At 42.7% G+C, this 17,243-nt stretch overlaps 1 long non-coding RNA gene across 1 annotated transcript in view; it reads right to left on the bottom strand.

Annotated features, from left to right (window-relative positions):
* Positions 1-13,898: 13,898 nt before the first annotated feature.
* The window catches only part of LOC137528508 (uncharacterized), a 9,469-nt gene continuing 6,124 nt past the window's right edge, over positions 13,899-17,243 (bottom strand). Inside the window, exon 3 of the long non-coding RNA XR_011023418.1 lies at positions 13,899-15,300. This is a non-coding gene — a long non-coding RNA (uncharacterized lncRNA). The remainder of the gene's footprint in view (positions 15,301-17,243) is intronic.

Raw genomic sequence — 17,243 nt, forward strand, 5'->3', positions numbered from 1 at the left:
TTTTGATCCTAAGCGCATAAGAGTTTTTTGAGAATTTCTTTCTAAAATTGGGTCACTTATGGGGTTCCTATACTGCCCTGGCATTTTAGGGGCCCTAAACCGTGAGGAGTAGTCTAGAATCCAAATGCCTCAAAATGACCTGTGAATAGGACGTTAGGCCCCTTAGCGCACCTAGGTTGCAAAAAAGTGTCACATGTGTATCACCGTACTCAGAAGAAGTAGTATAATGTGTTTTACAGAGAGATACTTGTGACAAAAATAAAATCTTCTATGAACTCACCATACTCCTAACAGAATACCTTGGGTGTCTTCTTTCTAAAATGGGGTCATTTGTGGGGTTCCTATACTGCCCTGGCATTGTGTGTTTTGGGGTGTATTTTTACACATACCCATGCTGAGTGGAAGAAATATCTCTGTAAATGGACAATTGTGTGTAAAAAAAAAAAAAAAAATCAAAAAAATGTCATTTACAGATATTTCTCCATCCCAGCATGGGTATGTGTAAAAATACACCCCAAAACACATTATACTACTTCTCCTGAGTACAGCGATACCACGTGTGGCACTTTTTTGCAGCCTAACTGCGCTAAAGGGCCCAAAGTCCAATGAGCACCTTTAGGCTTTACAGGGGTGCTTACAATTTAGCACCACCCAAAATGCCAGGACAGTAAACACACCCCACAAATGACCCCATTTTGGAAAGTAGACACTCCAAGGTATTCAGAGAGGAGCATAGTGAGTCCGTGACAGATTTCATTTTTTTTTTTGTCGCAAGTTAGAAGAAATGGAAACTTATTTTTTTTTTGTCTCAAAGTGTCATTTTCCGCTAACTTGTGACAAAAAATAAAATCTTCTATGAACTCATCATGCCTCTCAGTGAATACTTTGGGATGTCTTCTTTCCAAAATGGGGTAATTTTGGGGGGTATTTATACTATCCTGGATTTTTAGCACCTCATGAAACATGACAGGTGGTCATAAAAGTCAGAGATGCTTCAAAATGGGAAAATTCACTTTTGGCACCATAGTTTGTAACGCTATAACTTTTACCCAAACCAATAAATATACACTGAATGGATTTTTTTCATCAAAGACATGTAGCACAATAAATTTGGACAAAAATGTATACAGACATTTTACTTTATTTGAAAAATGTCAGCACAGAAAGTAAAAAAAAATCATTTTTTTCTACAAAATTCATGTCTTTTTTGATGAATATAATAAAAACTAAAACTCGCAGCAGCAATCAAATAGCACCAAAAGAAAGCTGTATTAGTGACAAGAAAATTAGGTAAAATTCATTTAGGTGGTAGGTTGTATGACCGAGCAATAAACCGTGAAAGCTGCAGTGGTCTGAATGGAGAAAAAGGCTCTGGTCCTTAACCACTTGAGGACTGCAGGGCTAAACCCCCTAGTGACCAGGCCATTTTTAGTAAAATTGGCCACTGCAGCTTTAAAGTGAACCTCCGGACTAAAAATCGACTCAGGAGCACTGAAAAGGCTTGGTGTTTCTTTAACAGTTTCACAGCATCAGAACTTTGTTTCTCTTATCCAAGCCTCATTTTTAGCTGCACAGAAGAAAACTGCCCGGGCTTTTTTTCCCTGATGCTGTGCAAAGCATGATGGGATTTCTGATGCTTTTGCTCTCGTTCTGCTGTTTTGGTGCAATTTTTTTTTTTTTTACATTTTGAATTTGACATTTGAAGCCTAGCGTGTGCACCTGGGAGGGGTTATCAGGACACATGACAGTTGGAACTGTGTCTCCTGCTCCTTGTCACCTTTCAACCAAAAAGATGGCTGCCCCCATGACAAAGATGGCAGCCCCCATGAATCACAAACATTTGCCTGTTTTTTTAAAACAGGGTGGGTAAAAAATTATATTACGTATCTCAGGGATGCTGTCACGAGTAGATTCGAGTGGCCTAAGCACTCGAACTCGTGATTCAAATGAGCAATAATTAATGCAGGTGAGGAGCGGGACATAAGGGGTTATTTACCCATAAGGCTGCGTGTTCCCTGCGCTCCAAATAGGATCCACACGCGTCCTATTCTTTGCGTTACAAGCCTCGCTGCAGGCACTGCGGGCACTTCCTCCTTCAAGCCGGAAGAAGTGCCTGCAGCGAGGCTTGTAATGCGATGAATAGGACACGTATGGATCCTATTTGGAGCGCAGGGAGCACGCAGCCTTATGGGTAAATAACCCCTTATGTCCCGCTCCTCACCTGCATTAATTATTGCTCATTTGAATCACGAGTTCGAGTGCTTAGGCCACTCGAATCTACTCGTGACAGCATCCCTGACCTATCTATTCTAATTAACATAACTAATGTAACTTAATGACAGTATGTTTGTTTAGGCTGAAGTTCCCCTTTAAAGCTAAGCTGCAGGGCCGCACAACACAGCACACAAGTGATCCCCCCCTTTTTCTCCCCACCAACAGAGCTCTCTGTTGGTGGGGTCTGATCACTCCCCCCATGTTGATTTATTTTTTAATAAATATTGTCAGTGATTTTTTTTTAAAGTGTTTCTTTAAATATGTCCCCTCCCTCCCCACAGCCAGCCAATTACGGCGATCGGCTGTCATAGGCTTCTGCCTATGAGAGCCGATCGCTCTCTTGTCCCCCAGGGGGAGAGCCGTGTCACACGGCTGCCCCCAGTGCAGCGCTGCTGCTGATCGCAGAGCTGCAGTGTAAATAGACGGCGTCTAACAGTCTCCCGAGCAGCAATAGCCCCTCGGAGACTGAAGGCAGGGCGGAGCTCCGCCCTCAGAGCATGAGATGTGCGCGCGATCTCATGCAAATTACAGCCCCAGGACTTTACGCCAATCGGCGTTAGGAGGTCCTGGGGCTGCCACCACGGCCCGCCCATTGGCGTGACGCGGGCGGCAGAAGGTTAAGGGGCGAAAAGACTGTGGTCCTCAAGTGGTTAAGAAGTCTCGGTCCTCTTGGCTTATATTTGGTAGGTTCAATTGCTGAAGGAATTGTTTCAGGCCCACAGATGTTTGTCTGTTTTTTTAATAAACTTTTTGAAAATACTTGGAAAAAATATCCAATACTTCTTGGGGGTTTGTTAATAGGTGGCCTTGGGCATTCTTAAAGAGACTCTGAAGCGAGAATAAATCTCGCTTCAGAGCTCATAGTTAGCAGGGGCACACGTGCCCCTGCTAAACCGCCGCTAAACGGGGGTCCCTTCACCCCCAAACCCCCCACTGCGACACTTGGTCACAGACTTGGTCGCTCCTGGAGGCAAGGCTAACTGCTGCAGCCCTGCCTCCAGTCGCGTCTATCAGCCGCTCATCGCCGCCTCTCCCCCGCCCCTCTCAGTGAAGGAAGACTGAGAGGGGCGGGGGAGAGGCGGAGATACACGCTGACAGACGCGCGTGGGACAGGGCTGCGGCGGTTAGCCCTGCCCCAACCAGGAAGCGCTCCCCCGCTACACGGAGGGGGATTTGGGGGTGAAGGGACCCCCGTTAATCCGCGGGATAGCGGCGGTTTAGCAGGGGCACACGTGCCCCTGCTATCTATGAGGTCTGAAGCGAGATTTATTCTCGCTTCAGACTCTCTTTAAGTGTGATGGGCTTGCGATGTTTAATTCCTTGTGCTTTTGCTATATTAGCTAAGATTTTCCCGGTCTTTTCCCCGTGTTTAAACGATTTCAATTCCATGTAGGACCTATTGATATCCGTTTTTGCCTTAACCGCTTGACGACCGCGTCACGCCGATGGGCGTGGTGGCAGCCCCAGCTAACGCCAATTGGCGTAAAGTCCTTGGGGCTCGCAGTGCATGAGATTGCGCGCGCATCTCCTGTTACTGGGTGGAGCAGAGCTCCGCCTTCAGTCTCCGAGCTTTACATTACATTGTACAGCGCTGCGATCTGCAGCAGCGCTGTACTGGGGACAGCCATGTCACACGGCTGTCCCCATGGGACACTAGAGAGCGATCGGCTCTCATAGGCAGAAGCCTACGACAGCCGATCACCGTTATTGGCTGGCTGTGGGGTGGGAGGGAGGTAAAAGAGAGCGGGGAAAAAAAGCACATTTATTAAGTAAACACAATATTTACAACAAATAAACAAACACGGGGGGGGGGGGGGGGGGGCGATCAGACCCCACCAGCAGAGAGCTCTGTTGATGGGGAGTAAAGGGGGGAGGAATAGCTGGTGTGCTGTGTTGTGCGGCCCTGCAGCTTGGCCTTAAAGCTGCAGTGGCCTTTTTTTTTTTAACAAAAATAGCCTGGTCTTTAGGGGGGGGGGGGGGGGGGGGGGTAAAGCCCATGGTCCTCAAGAGGTTAGACCACATTTCGGCTATTAGTGTTTCTTTTAGCCACGCTTTTCTGTTTTCTTCTGTGGGAGAATCGGAGTACCTGAGCAGCATTCTTATTTGGTGAGCGCAACTGTTTGATGGTGGTGTGTGGTCACATTGATGGTGCTTTATAGTGCAGTGTGGACATACACTTGGTGGAAGCGGGCCCAGCAGCACAGGGGTGTGGAAGCACCGAGTGATAGAAGGTGGAGTGCTGGACTCCTGTTTGCACTGGTGTAGGAGCAACATTATCCAGAGATACTGCACTATGTACCTTTTTATGTCCTCTATCTGAGGAATTGTGGTTTGATATGAGAGGAGGTGACAGGATCCATTGTGGATGACTGATTATGCAATATTTGCTGTTTATAACTGAGCAGCGTCTCTATCTAGTGGCGCTTTGCATATTTGATTGTATGGGGTGGTGTTCACTTTGCTGATACTTGCTGCACCAGCCAAGGTGGAGGTGCATGAAGTTAAGAAGATACTATACTATTACGGCCTTTTGTTTTCTTTTTATCTCTTTTCTGAGGTCTATTATTTCAGATCACCGTAAACGACCAGATTGGTCTTTTGCTATATACCTCAGGGTACTGTATGGAGCGCAAACACCCTTGTATACAAACTTAATAATATCTGATGGTGCGATCCGGTACTAGAGACTATATTTTACTATTCTTTTATTATTTGATAAAGAGGAACGCAACACCTTTCTGGATTAATTAATGTTTCCATTCATAATTTCCCCGCCGCCACTGTGATCGGAGGCTTCCGATGGAAGCCTACATCACTTCCCCTAGTTAGGCCCAGTGCACATCAAAACTGCTAGCAGATCCTCAAACCGCTAGAGGTTTTTGGAGCGGATTTCAGAGCGATTCTAGGCATGTTTAGAGACGTTTTCTAAACATGCCTAGCGTTTTTTGGAGCGTTTTTGTGTAGCAAATTTCATATATTGTTACAGTAAAGCTGTTACTGAACAGCTTCTGTAACAAAAACACCTGGACAACCGCTTTGATCTAGCGTTTTCCAGAGCGGTTTCAGTTTTTGCTATACTTTACATTGAGGCAGAAACGCATCTGCAAACCGCAAAAAGGCAGCAGGAGCCACGTTTGCAGTTTGCTAAAAACCTCAAACCGCAGGTGTGCACCATCCCATTGAAATACATTAGCCAAGCGTTTTCACAGGCGGAAGCGGTTTGGAAAACGCAACAAAAACCGCTCGGTGTGCACCAGGCCTTACAAATGAAGTGATACATTGTATCCTATTTAGCATACAAAGTACGCCAATAGGATTTTTGCTCAGCGGGGACATCTTGTGGCCAAATAGTAAAGTACACCTACTGACTTTAGGGACAAAAAAAAATTATGACAAGAGGGCATATAATTATGAAATAATGGGCTAAAAATGAGTGATGGATGTAAAAGTGAAAAAATGCACCTTTGTTTCCAAATAAAATATTGTCACCATACATTGCACTAGGGATATAATTTTAACATTGCAATAACTGGGACAAATGGCCAAATAAAATGTGTGGATTTTAATTAAGGTAGCATGAATTATTTTAAAACTATAATGGCTGAAAAATAATGAATTTTTAAAAAAAAATTCTTATTATTTACATCATAATGTATTCAGAATAAAATAATTCTTAGCATAATGTACCACCCAAAGAAAGCCTAATTGGTGGCGGAAAAAACAAGGTATAGATCATTTTGTTGTGATAAGTAGTGATAAAGTTATAGGGAAATGGGAAATGGGAGGAGAGCTGACTGGTGAAAATTCCTCTCGTCCATAAGGTGAAAAATATCTGCGGGCTGAAATGGTTAACCATTTCTGCCGCCTGGACGTGATGCTCACATTCAGGCAGCTGCTGCTGTGCTGGTGCACGCTTACGTGCGCGATCGCTCGCACGTGGTGCCCCCCATTAGCCGATCCAAGACAAAAAAAAGAAAAAATGCTCACCGTGGCCATCTTGTGGCCAAACCGTAATACTAAATCTACATACAGTTTTTAATGAAATAAACCTATATTATAACATTTAAAATTAACTGTTTACCTGCCACACCAAAAATTACCCAAATAATTTTTTTTTTTTAAATTACAAAAAAAAACCCATAAATAGTTACCTAAGGGTCTGAACTTTTTATATATGCATGTGAAGAGAGTATATTTTGAACATTTTTTAAATTATAAGCTTGTAAGCAGTGATGGACGCAAATCTGAAAAAAAATGCACCTTTATTTCCAAATAAAATATTGGCGCCATACATTGTGATAGGGACATAAATTAAATGGTGTAATAACCGGGACAAATAAAATACATATGTTTTAATTATAGTAGCATGTATTGTTTTAAAGCTATAACGGCTGAAAACTGAGAAATAATGATTTTTTTCCCATTAGTTTGTTAATATTCCTGTTAAAATGCATTTATATAAAAAAATAATTCTTAGCAAAATGTACCACCCAAAGAAAGCCTACCTGGTGGCGGAAAAAACAAGATATAGATCAATTAATTGTGATAATTAGTGATAAAGTTATTGGCGAATTAATGGGAGGTGAAAATTGCTCTGATGCATAAGGTGAAAAATCCCCACGGGCTGAAATGGTTAAGTGAATGTAATTGATAAAGGAAAATCATTCAAGATTGTAGCTAGAAACCATTCAGAATTTTAATTCAACATAGACAATTATAACTTAAAAATTTGATTGTTATCTTTTAAAAAACAAATTATGACAGACTACAGGTTTTTGTTTAATTCATTTTATAAAACAAAAGAAAGTTGACAAAAGTCACAGAAACATGAACATACAATGCTGCCACACATTTTTCCTTGAGTTGGACGGCCCACTCCATGGGAGGAGGGTATATAGGCTGAAGGTTTGTCATTCTTACATCAACTATGATTAAGAACCAGCAAGGCTCAAAACATGTCGGTTGTATGATATGATGACTTTGGATACGTCTATAATAAAATAATCAATTTTCTGTGGACATTTTGCGGATCCTCCCTTGTTTGACAGCTGCCACACAAGTTACAGCACCATAGTGCAATATACTGATTAGTGTTGCCGCGGTAGTAGTGGTGTAGCAGTAAACCATGGTTTGATTGTACATGGCAATCATACCATGCACAATAATCTATTAGTGGTTTACGGGAAGGGGAGGGGTGGGGGGGGACGGACAAAATGGTTGGCACAGGAACAGTGGCTCGGGGTAATCAGATACATTGCCGGGGATCCATCGCCACATGTACTACTTCTTCCTGTTCCTGCGTTCCATCTCATAGTGCTGTTACTGTAAGATGGAATGCAGGACAGGAAGAAGCAAGTAGTACATGCAGCGATGGATCCCCAGCAATGTGAGTATATGAATATTGTGCGCCCGCCTCTGCATCCACCTGGCTACCCATTCCTGGCTATCTATACTGGGGGCAACTATAGCTGGCTACCATATGGAGCACCTATTCCTGGCTACCATATGGGGTACCTGTTCCTGGCTACATATACTGGGGGCACCTATTTCTTACTACCTGTACTAAGGGGCACCTATACCTGGCTACCTATATTGGGGTCACCTATGCCTGGCTACCTATACTGGGGCAACTATACTTGGCTGCCGTACAGGAGGAAGAGGGGGGTGATGGAGTGAGGCACATCTGGCTACCATACTGGGGTGGGTGGAGGGCACATTATTTAATGTAAGGGGGGGACCAAATGATTGTACTGTATAATACCGTGATACCAGAATTTTTTTTAGATGGTTATCATACCTTGAATATTTCCTACCATTGCAACCCTAATACTGACCACCCACAGAAAGGATTCATCCAAGGCTTTCCTTGTGATCAAATCACATATTTTCTAACAGTGTTAAAATCATGACCCACGCAGGGGTGATGAAGTATCAAATAATTGACATAACGAAATAAAAATAACGAGAGAAATTAGCAACAAAAGACAAAGGAATAAATAAAGATGAACGAAAACATTTACATTCAATATTGCTCATCTCTGGTCTACATACTTTTATTTCACTAAACAGGTTATCATAATGATGCAATATGCAATACATAACACAATATACATAATACAGAGGCCTCTGGCGGAGCTTTTGGCCTAAACTAGTTAGGCTATCGCATCTAGTGCCAGCATGATCCTGCCATCCAACCTGCTACTAGGTAAGACTCTAATACTCTGTGCCTCTCATCACTTCACTTTGGTTTCTGCTCCTATTCACTGTAGATAGGGTATTGCTTCTACAATACCCCTTATTGATACCTTCTGTTGCATCATATTCTTGGAGGATATGCTGTATAGGTTTTTGCCTATATTGGCCATTTTTTTTGCACAAGCACTTTCATTGGTATGCTTCACTCTGAATACTTTCTCACTTTTTGGGTATTTTTCTATGGTGTTACCTCCCTTACACCAACACCATGTGATAACTATGAATATTAACAATATTGCACAGATCTATGTTCATTTTATTTGCATTTTTAATGTATGCTTCACTGTAATTTTTTGTCTTTTTGCATTTTTTTCTTGGGAGATCGCACATTTTTATGTGTACTGTTTACACCATTGATCTCCCTAGACTATTGGCACATCTCCTCATTATTATGTTGCATATTAATGTTCATCATAGGGATTATAGAGCCTTGTCTATTTATTAATAGTCTGCATATAGACTCATGGATGTCATGCGACCATGCCTTGTTTTTAATTATGCAATGTGATACAATAAAGAGTTTCTGAACAGTGAAGCAGCGATTCATTTTGATTGGTCATTTATGACCTCAGTGTGGGAATTCTGATTCTTTAGGTTGTTTATAAATGTTCATGTGGGGGTTAATTGCCCCCAATTCCCACTTACTCACACATTTCCTGCATTCTGGGATGCACTATCTCCTTATTAAGATAGAGATGTGATTTGCTATGCTTGCTTTTTCTTTTATTATTGTGCATACACGTCGTCAATTGTGTGGTTCTCAAAATTGTGATAGGAGTGCGACCGAGTAAGCATACAGATGGGACCGCAAATGTGCTATAGCTGCAACTAGTGCTTCAGTTGCAGATCTTTTAGTGGGGGCAGTGTCACATCAACGGGACCCAGAGGACGCCAAGGTACATGAAAGACTACGGGGTAGCTGGAAGAGCTTCCAGTAAGTATCTTTGCACTATGTTGCCGCAGGCAAAAAGGTGAATTTTTAAAGTCCCAACTCCAGGAGTTCATACTGCAGCAGTTGCAGTGTGATCCAATAGAATCCATGTAATCAACATACAAACCACTGTGTGTTGCGTACAGTGCACACGTTGACATGCATAATGCACATTTATTACAACACGGACTGCTGCTGTTGGTCAATGACCGTGCAGTCAAGTATGTGCATTTATAATTGCCAAATTTAAAGCGGACCCAATCCAACATTTTTTCAAATTCAAAATAGTTAGTTGCACACATACAAAGATAAATAAACACTCCAAGCCTATGAGCATTTCAGTGCATGCTTTTCACCCTTCTCTTTTCATAACTAGGGTTATACAGGTGGCAGCCATTACTTCTGATCTTAGAAGGAGGTTTTAGATCATGGGTGTGTTTGTCATCAGCTACCCTCCCTCACAGGGGCGTGGTCTATGTGAAATCTCACACAAGCTAAGATCACCTGCCCTGTGACATCATCAGTAGCAGCCTGTGTTTTGTATCTCCACCAGTCTGCCAGATTCTGTCCCGGCAATATGAAAGGAAGGGAGGGGTTCCTCCAATAAATGTAAAATATTTTATATTGTCATCATGCAGCTGAAAAAAGGCTGCTTTTTATTATTTTATTTCTGAAATCTTGTATTTTTAATTTGGGTCCACTTTAAAACATAATTTTCACCTCTGCCCGCACTAGATTGAAGGCCACCGCTAGTGTTCTTAATTGCAGTGCGTTAACTGCATGTTATAATGCAACACAATGCTACGTGTTCCAAAGTGAAAGTAAGCTAAAATACATAATTCAATTAAAGTACACCTAAATTAAGAGGGATGTGGAGGCGTTCCTAATTCTTTTTAACCAATACCAGTTGCCTGGTATCCTGCTGATCTCTTTGCAGTAGTGTCTCAATCACACACACCTGTAAAAGGCATGCGACTAATCCAGTCACACTTCAGTCATAAATATCTGATCTGCTCATTCAGGGTCTCAGGCCTGGAACCTACTACAAAACACGTTTTTAATGAGCGTTTTGTAAGCGATTTCATGAGTGTTTTCTGGTGACTTTGATAGCGATTTTAAAAAGTGTAAGCGTTTTGCAAGCAATTGTGTAGCGGTTAGCGATTAGCGTTTTTCATTCTGATTGGTCCTTTCAATTAATTTATATTTTTTTTTTACAGTGTGCAGCAATTTAAAAATGCTAGCAAAATCGCTCTGTGTAGGTTCTGACGATCAATTATGCCATCGTTTATATACTTTACATTGTAGAAACGCTAACGCTAAAAATGCTGCATGTCCTGCATTTGCGATTTTGGTAATTGCAATTGCTCCAGTAGAATTTGGCCTATCCATTAACATTAGCTGAGCAATTAGGGAAATCGCTAGCGTTTTGAATCGCTCCCTAAACACTCAAAAAAATAAATCGCTCTAGTGGGTTCCAGCCCTAAGGCTAAAAGTATTAGAGGCAGAGGATTTGCAGGACAGCCAGGTGGTGTGCATTGTTGAAAAGGAAATAAATGGATTCACATCCTTCACATGTCAGAGGAGTAGGGATGGGTAATGAGCCTCAAATTAGTTTGAGTTCCTGCAGAAATATGCAACTTTATATATAAATGTATCTAGCTTGAAAATAGACCAATCAAATGATGCCACTGCAGTATTTGGCTGCTCCATTTTTAAGCTGTAGAAATTTGCATAATTATCCATGAACTTGAACTAATTTGCATCTTACTGGGGTCCGAGTCAAGGAGTCAGAAGTACCAGAGTCGTCATATTCAAAGGATTAATCTGACTCCCCATCCCTGGTTGTAACCAAAGAGGTTGCCAAAGTTGAAAAGACATGTATTTCATTGGGGATTGTCACCAATCAAAAGAAGTGTGTGATTGTAAATAAATCTGAGAGGGTCCATTCACACTAGAAGCGCTTTGCAATTGATTAGCGCTTTTAAAAATCGCACCCATTCACTTTCATTAAAAGCGCGGTAAAAATCACCGCAATTTTTGCGGTTTTACCACGATTTTAATGAAAGCGAATGAGAACAATTTTAAAAAACACTAATCAAACGCAAAACGGTCAGAAAAGCGCTTTTAGTGTGAATGGGCCCAGATAGGGGCATTATACTCATTTGAAAATGGATGAAACTCTAAAGAAGTGTTCCCACTCTGGTAACATTTTGATGAATCCACCAGCGAAATGCTTGTAAGCTTACACCCAGAAGAAAGTCTGTGTAATGGAAAAGTTCAGTCATACAGCATTGATGTGATTGTAGGTTATACTTTAATTTAGCAAGATTCCATAAGGCTAGTACACACTAGCAATTTTGATTGACCAATGATTGCTCAATTTTACCACCTCCATGTAGTATGACCATTTACCTATATAATCTGCATAGAATTGAAAATCTGTTTGGCCCTCATACTACATGGAGGTAGTAAAATTGAGCAATCATTGGTCAATCAAAATTGCTAGTGTGTACTAGCCTATAGTCTCAAGGAGTTGGCAAACAGAATGGACCACTCAGAAGCTTTGGGTATGCTATCTACAGGTAAAACTCGAAAAATAAGAATATTGTGCAAAAGTCTATTTATTTCAACAATTAACTTAAGGGCCCATTCACACTTCAAGTGGCAAAATGGTAGTACTTAGCGCGGGTGATTTTTCCGCGATTAGCCCAGTAAAATCACTGTACACTCTGGTGATTCCCGACAATCTGTGCTATCTCTAAGCACTGTATCCCGATCGCTCCAGAATCGCGGGAAAATGCTGCAGGCAACACGTTTGGCGATTGCCGCTAATCGCAAAATGCCTGTGATTGGCAGCAATCGCGGCAGTGAGATCACTGCCATATAGTTACAATTGCGCTAGTGCTTCGGTACTTAGTGGGAATCTCCCGCTAATCGCCCTAGTGTGAATGGGCCCTAAAAGATGAAACTGATATATGAAATAATTTTGATGATTATGGCTTATGAGAACCCCAAAATCAAAATCTCAAACTATTAGAATACTGTGAAAATGTTCCTTATTCTAGGCTCAGTGTCCGACTCTAATCAGCAAATTCATCCAAAACACCTGCAAAGGGTTCCTATTTCATATATTAGCTTCACTGTAAAGGGACCCCGAGCAGTAAAAATAAATGGAATCGCTACTTACCTGGGGCTTTCTCCAGCCCACCGTAGGTCGGGAGGTCCCCCCATGTCCTCCTAGCTCCTCGCCCGGTCCCTGCGGTTTAACCGCGCATGCACAGCACTGTCGCACCGGCCGGCGTGATGATGCGACGCGGCCGGCGTGATGGAGCGAAGCAACCAAGATATGTAAGCGGCCGGGTGTCGCCGGTGCGGTATGCGGCAGTAGGACCGGGAGAGGAGCCAGGAGGACGCTGGGGGACCTCCTGACCTATGGTGGGCTGGAGAAAGCCCCAGGTAAGTAGCGATTCCATTTATTTTTACTGCTCGGGGTCCCTTTAAGTTGAATTACTGAGATAAATGGACTTTTGCACAATATTCTAATTTTTCAAGTTTCACCTGTAGTTTGAACCTTATTAATTCTGTTACCAACCATGGATTTAATAATTCTTCCTCCAAGCTAACCCAAAATGTTGTGATTTCCTCTGCATAAATCAAGCCAAACCACAAACCAAGCCAAGGAATGGTAAATTAATGGTTACCGCCACAAAAGCTAACGATGTGCCCGACACCTTGGACATTCCAGAGGGAGAGTTGGATATATTTAGAGAGACTGTAATAGTCATTAGATGCCCATTATGCTGAGTTGCTTCATTTGATTTTTAGCTGCCCCTGACACTAAACTAGGATTCTGAATCTTCCTCGGAGATGACTGATTATATTTATCTGATATCTCCTCCCAATGTTCCTCTGGGATGTCTGATTATATTTATCTGGTATCTCCTGATTGTGTAAGGGGCTGCGATGTGGGTAATGCTGGGTACACACGTTGTGACTTCCCGCTTAATTGGTTGGGATCGATTGGATTATTTCCGACACGTTCGATTAGGTTTCGATCGATACAGCCGTCGATTTTGCATGTTAAGAATGCAAAATCGACGGCTGTATCGATCGACACCCGATCGAACATATCGGAAATAATCCAATCGATTGTCGAATCGCAACGTGTACCCAGCATAAGAGGGGCTACAATGGCTCTTTGGAGGACAAGCCGCACAGAAAAGCATCCCAGTACTTTCAGAGTACACTAAATAGGGTTTTCTTTTCATCATTTAAAACAAGTTTGCTTTCTTAAAACAGAAAGTATTTGCAATAATTCAGGTTGGAGTGAGCTTGAGATGTCTCCCAGAGCACCACTGCTGAATATATGCAAATCAACCATTGTTGCCCTTAGACAAGAAACACACCTCCAGATCCACTGGAATGTAATTAGATGCTTGTCAAACATAGCTGTAGTGGGCAACCTGCACTTGCTGCCATATTGTCTCTGATTTTGAGAAGTCGGCATCCATATTTTGATTAAAGCCGTTTACAGCCACATAGTCTCTCGCAGCCTCAGTCAAATCCCAATCTGCTGGATCTCGGCTTAGTCCCACAAGGACAGTGGATTCTGGATTGCCACCATGAACAGAAGCATGATTATTATCAGTAAGGCAATCTTTTTCACAGCTTTCCCTGTCAGAATCAACTGTTGGTGCTGAGAACCCAGAAAACGAAGCAACGTCTTCATCTCCTTCTAAAGGCTGGTGCACACCGAGCGGCTTTTTGGGCGTTTTCAGATCCGCTTGCGGCTGCGGATCTGCTTGGTCAATGTATCTCAATGGGGTGGTGCACACCAGAGCGGGAGGCGTTTTGCAGAAACGAAAAATGCCTGGGTGAGGCATTTTTTGGATTGCGGATGCGTTTCTGCCTCAATGTTAAGTATAGGAAAAACGCAAACCGCTCTGAAAAACGGCAGATCAGAGCGGTTTGCCAGGCGTTTTTGTTACAGAAGCTGTTCAGATGTACTATACTGAAATCCGCAGCAGCAATCCGCAAAACGCTAGCAAAACGCCTCATAAAAAAAAAAGCGTTTAAAAATCTGCTAGCATTTTGCGGATCTGCCAGCGGGTTTTGGTGTGCACCAGGCCTTAGACTGTGTTTTTCTCCAAAGTGCAACCAGTTTTGTCCAGAGGCATGTCTCGTTTAGAGAAAAAGGCATTGATTTAAAGTGTACTCTCAATCTAAAATGGCATACAAAGAGTACTGACCCTAAGCCAAAATTGGCGCCTGTCCCCTTTAAATACTAAAAAGCCACCGCTCGCACATGTCACTCACACTCTGACTGCAGTGAGTTGCTGGGGGCAAAAAGTGAATCAAAGCAGGATCGCAGTAAAAAATCTGTTATCTCCATTCCCAAAAAAAGACCATATGATCGTTTGTCATAAATAGATGTGTCCCTTTAAGTAATGCCGTTTGCAACAAATTCAAGGTTAGAGCAATGCTCCGGCTTTGCACCTTCAGTAAAGCTTTTCGCTAGATAAAAAGTATGCATAGAGCTATCCAGCTGGCATAGCGATAGTGCATTACCCTCTTGGCTGTAGGGTATAAGGTGTCTGATGACCTGTGCCGCCGCCTCGATCCACCACTAACTGCTGTCCAGATACAAAAAGCGGGGAGAGGCTATAGGTGCTGCAGTGTACATGCTGAACAGAGTCCCGCTGTGATAGTCTCCGCGGCCACGTCTCATACCAGAAAGTGCTTTGTTCCAAGCTGGTTCGAACAGTCTAAGCTGCTACTAGTGACATCACTGCTTGTGTGTTGGATGCTAACGTTTCAAGGGGTATGCCCCTCTTCATCATCTAGAAAAAAGAGAGAATTGTTTTTAAACAAACTGCAATGATATGCAGAATTAAAAAAAATGTTGTTTCATAAGGAAAGAACAGTGAATTCTAAAGCTTGCCTCATCAAACACAAAACCTTAGGCAGGGAACACAGTTGCTTGATTAGTGCATATTTTGCTGCACACTAAAGATGCAATGCATTCTCCCGCATGTGAAAAGGCTTGGTGTTTCTTTAACAGTTTAACAGCATCAGAACTTTGTTTTTCTTACCCAAGTCTCCTTTTTAGCTGCACAGAACAAAACTGCCCGGGCATTTTTCCCATGATACTGTGCAAAGAATTATGGGATTTCTGATGTTGTTGTTCTGCTGTTTTGGTACATTTTTTTTACATTTTGAATTTGAGATTTGAAGCCTAGCGCGTGCAGCTGGGAGGGGTGATTAGGACACAGGACAGTTAGAACTGTGTCTCATGCTCCCTGTCACCTCCTTTCAACCAAAAAGATGGCTGCCCCCATGAAATCACAAACATTTGCCTGTTCTTTTAAAACAGGGCAGGTAAGAGATTATATTGCCTATCTATTTTTATTAACATAACTAATGTAACTTAAAGTGAACGTTAACTGTAAAAAAAAAAATGCGTTTTACTTACCTGGGGCATCTACCAGCCCCCTGCAGCCATCCTGTGCCCTCGCAGTCACTCATGGCTCCTCTGGTCCCCTGCTGCCAGCTAGTTTCGTTTTTGCCGACTCGGAGTCGGACGGCTGCCATGCGTACGTTTTTACGCATTCCTGTTGGTGCAGGAAGCTATTGCAGACATCAACAAGTACATTTTTACGCGTTACGGGTGCAATGCGTGCATCTGTCTATCTATACTGGGAGGTGCCAAACACAGAGGACACATCGGGCTATACTGGGGTGACTGATATTGGGGACACATCTGGCTATACAGGGGGGGGTCTGATACTCGGGACACATTTTGCTATCTATACTGGGGGACACAATACTGGTGACATGTTTTTATCTCCTGTGGCACTTTTTATTTTTAAACTGGAATTGATAAAAACTGAGAAAAAAATGCATTTTTTTCATTTTCCCCTCTTTTTCCCATTAAAATGCATAGAAAACTTTTTTGGTCTCGGGACAAAATACCCGCCAATCAAAGTCTAGTTTGTCCTGAAAAAAAAAGATACCTAGATCATTTGGGTGTCGTGAGTAGGGCTAAAGTTATGGCTGATTAAATAGGGACATAGCTAAAACGTCAAAATTGCTCTGGTCCATAAGGGGAAAACAAGGTCTGGATGCGAAGTGGTTAAAATCAGACAGCAGCAGCAACCAGGGTCGAACTGGGACACTAAGGGCCCGCCAGGAAAGTTTTAGTTTCAGCTTGCCCCCCCCCCCCCCAATTTGGGCTCGCATACGCATGTACTAATTTTGTGCAGATTTCAGTGCTATATAATGAATTTGGTAGGAGGGGGGACTATGGTAGGGAATAGATTGTGAGCTCAGGCTATAACAGGGAGATGGCTACATGCGGCGCGCAGCAGTATAGGTAGTTAGCTATAGGTGTCCACAGTATAGACATGACAAGACAAATAACATTTATATCGTGCTTTTCCCCTGGCAGACTCAAAGGTCCAGAACTGCAGCCACTAGGACGCACTCTATAGGCAGTAGCAGTGTTGAGGAGACTTGCCTAAGGTCTCCTACTGACTAGGTGCTGGCTTACTGAACAGGCAGAGCTGAGATTTGAACCCTGGTCTCCTGTGTCAGAGGTAGAGCCCTTAACTATTACACCATCCAGCCACCAGTATATGTACCTATCCAGTATAGGTAGTTATAGGTGTCTCCAGTATAGGTAGTTGGCTATCGGTGTCCCCAGTATAGATAGTTATAGGTGTCCCCAGTATAGGAAGTTGGCTATCAGTGTCCCAGGTGTCCCCAATAGCCTGGAAGGGGGAGC

The sequence above is a fragment of the Hyperolius riggenbachi genome, chromosome 8, assembly GCF_040937935.1.
Source record: "Hyperolius riggenbachi isolate aHypRig1 chromosome 8, aHypRig1.pri, whole genome shotgun sequence".
In the NCBI taxonomy this organism is placed as follows: domain Eukaryota; kingdom Metazoa; phylum Chordata; class Amphibia; order Anura; family Hyperoliidae; genus Hyperolius; species Hyperolius riggenbachi.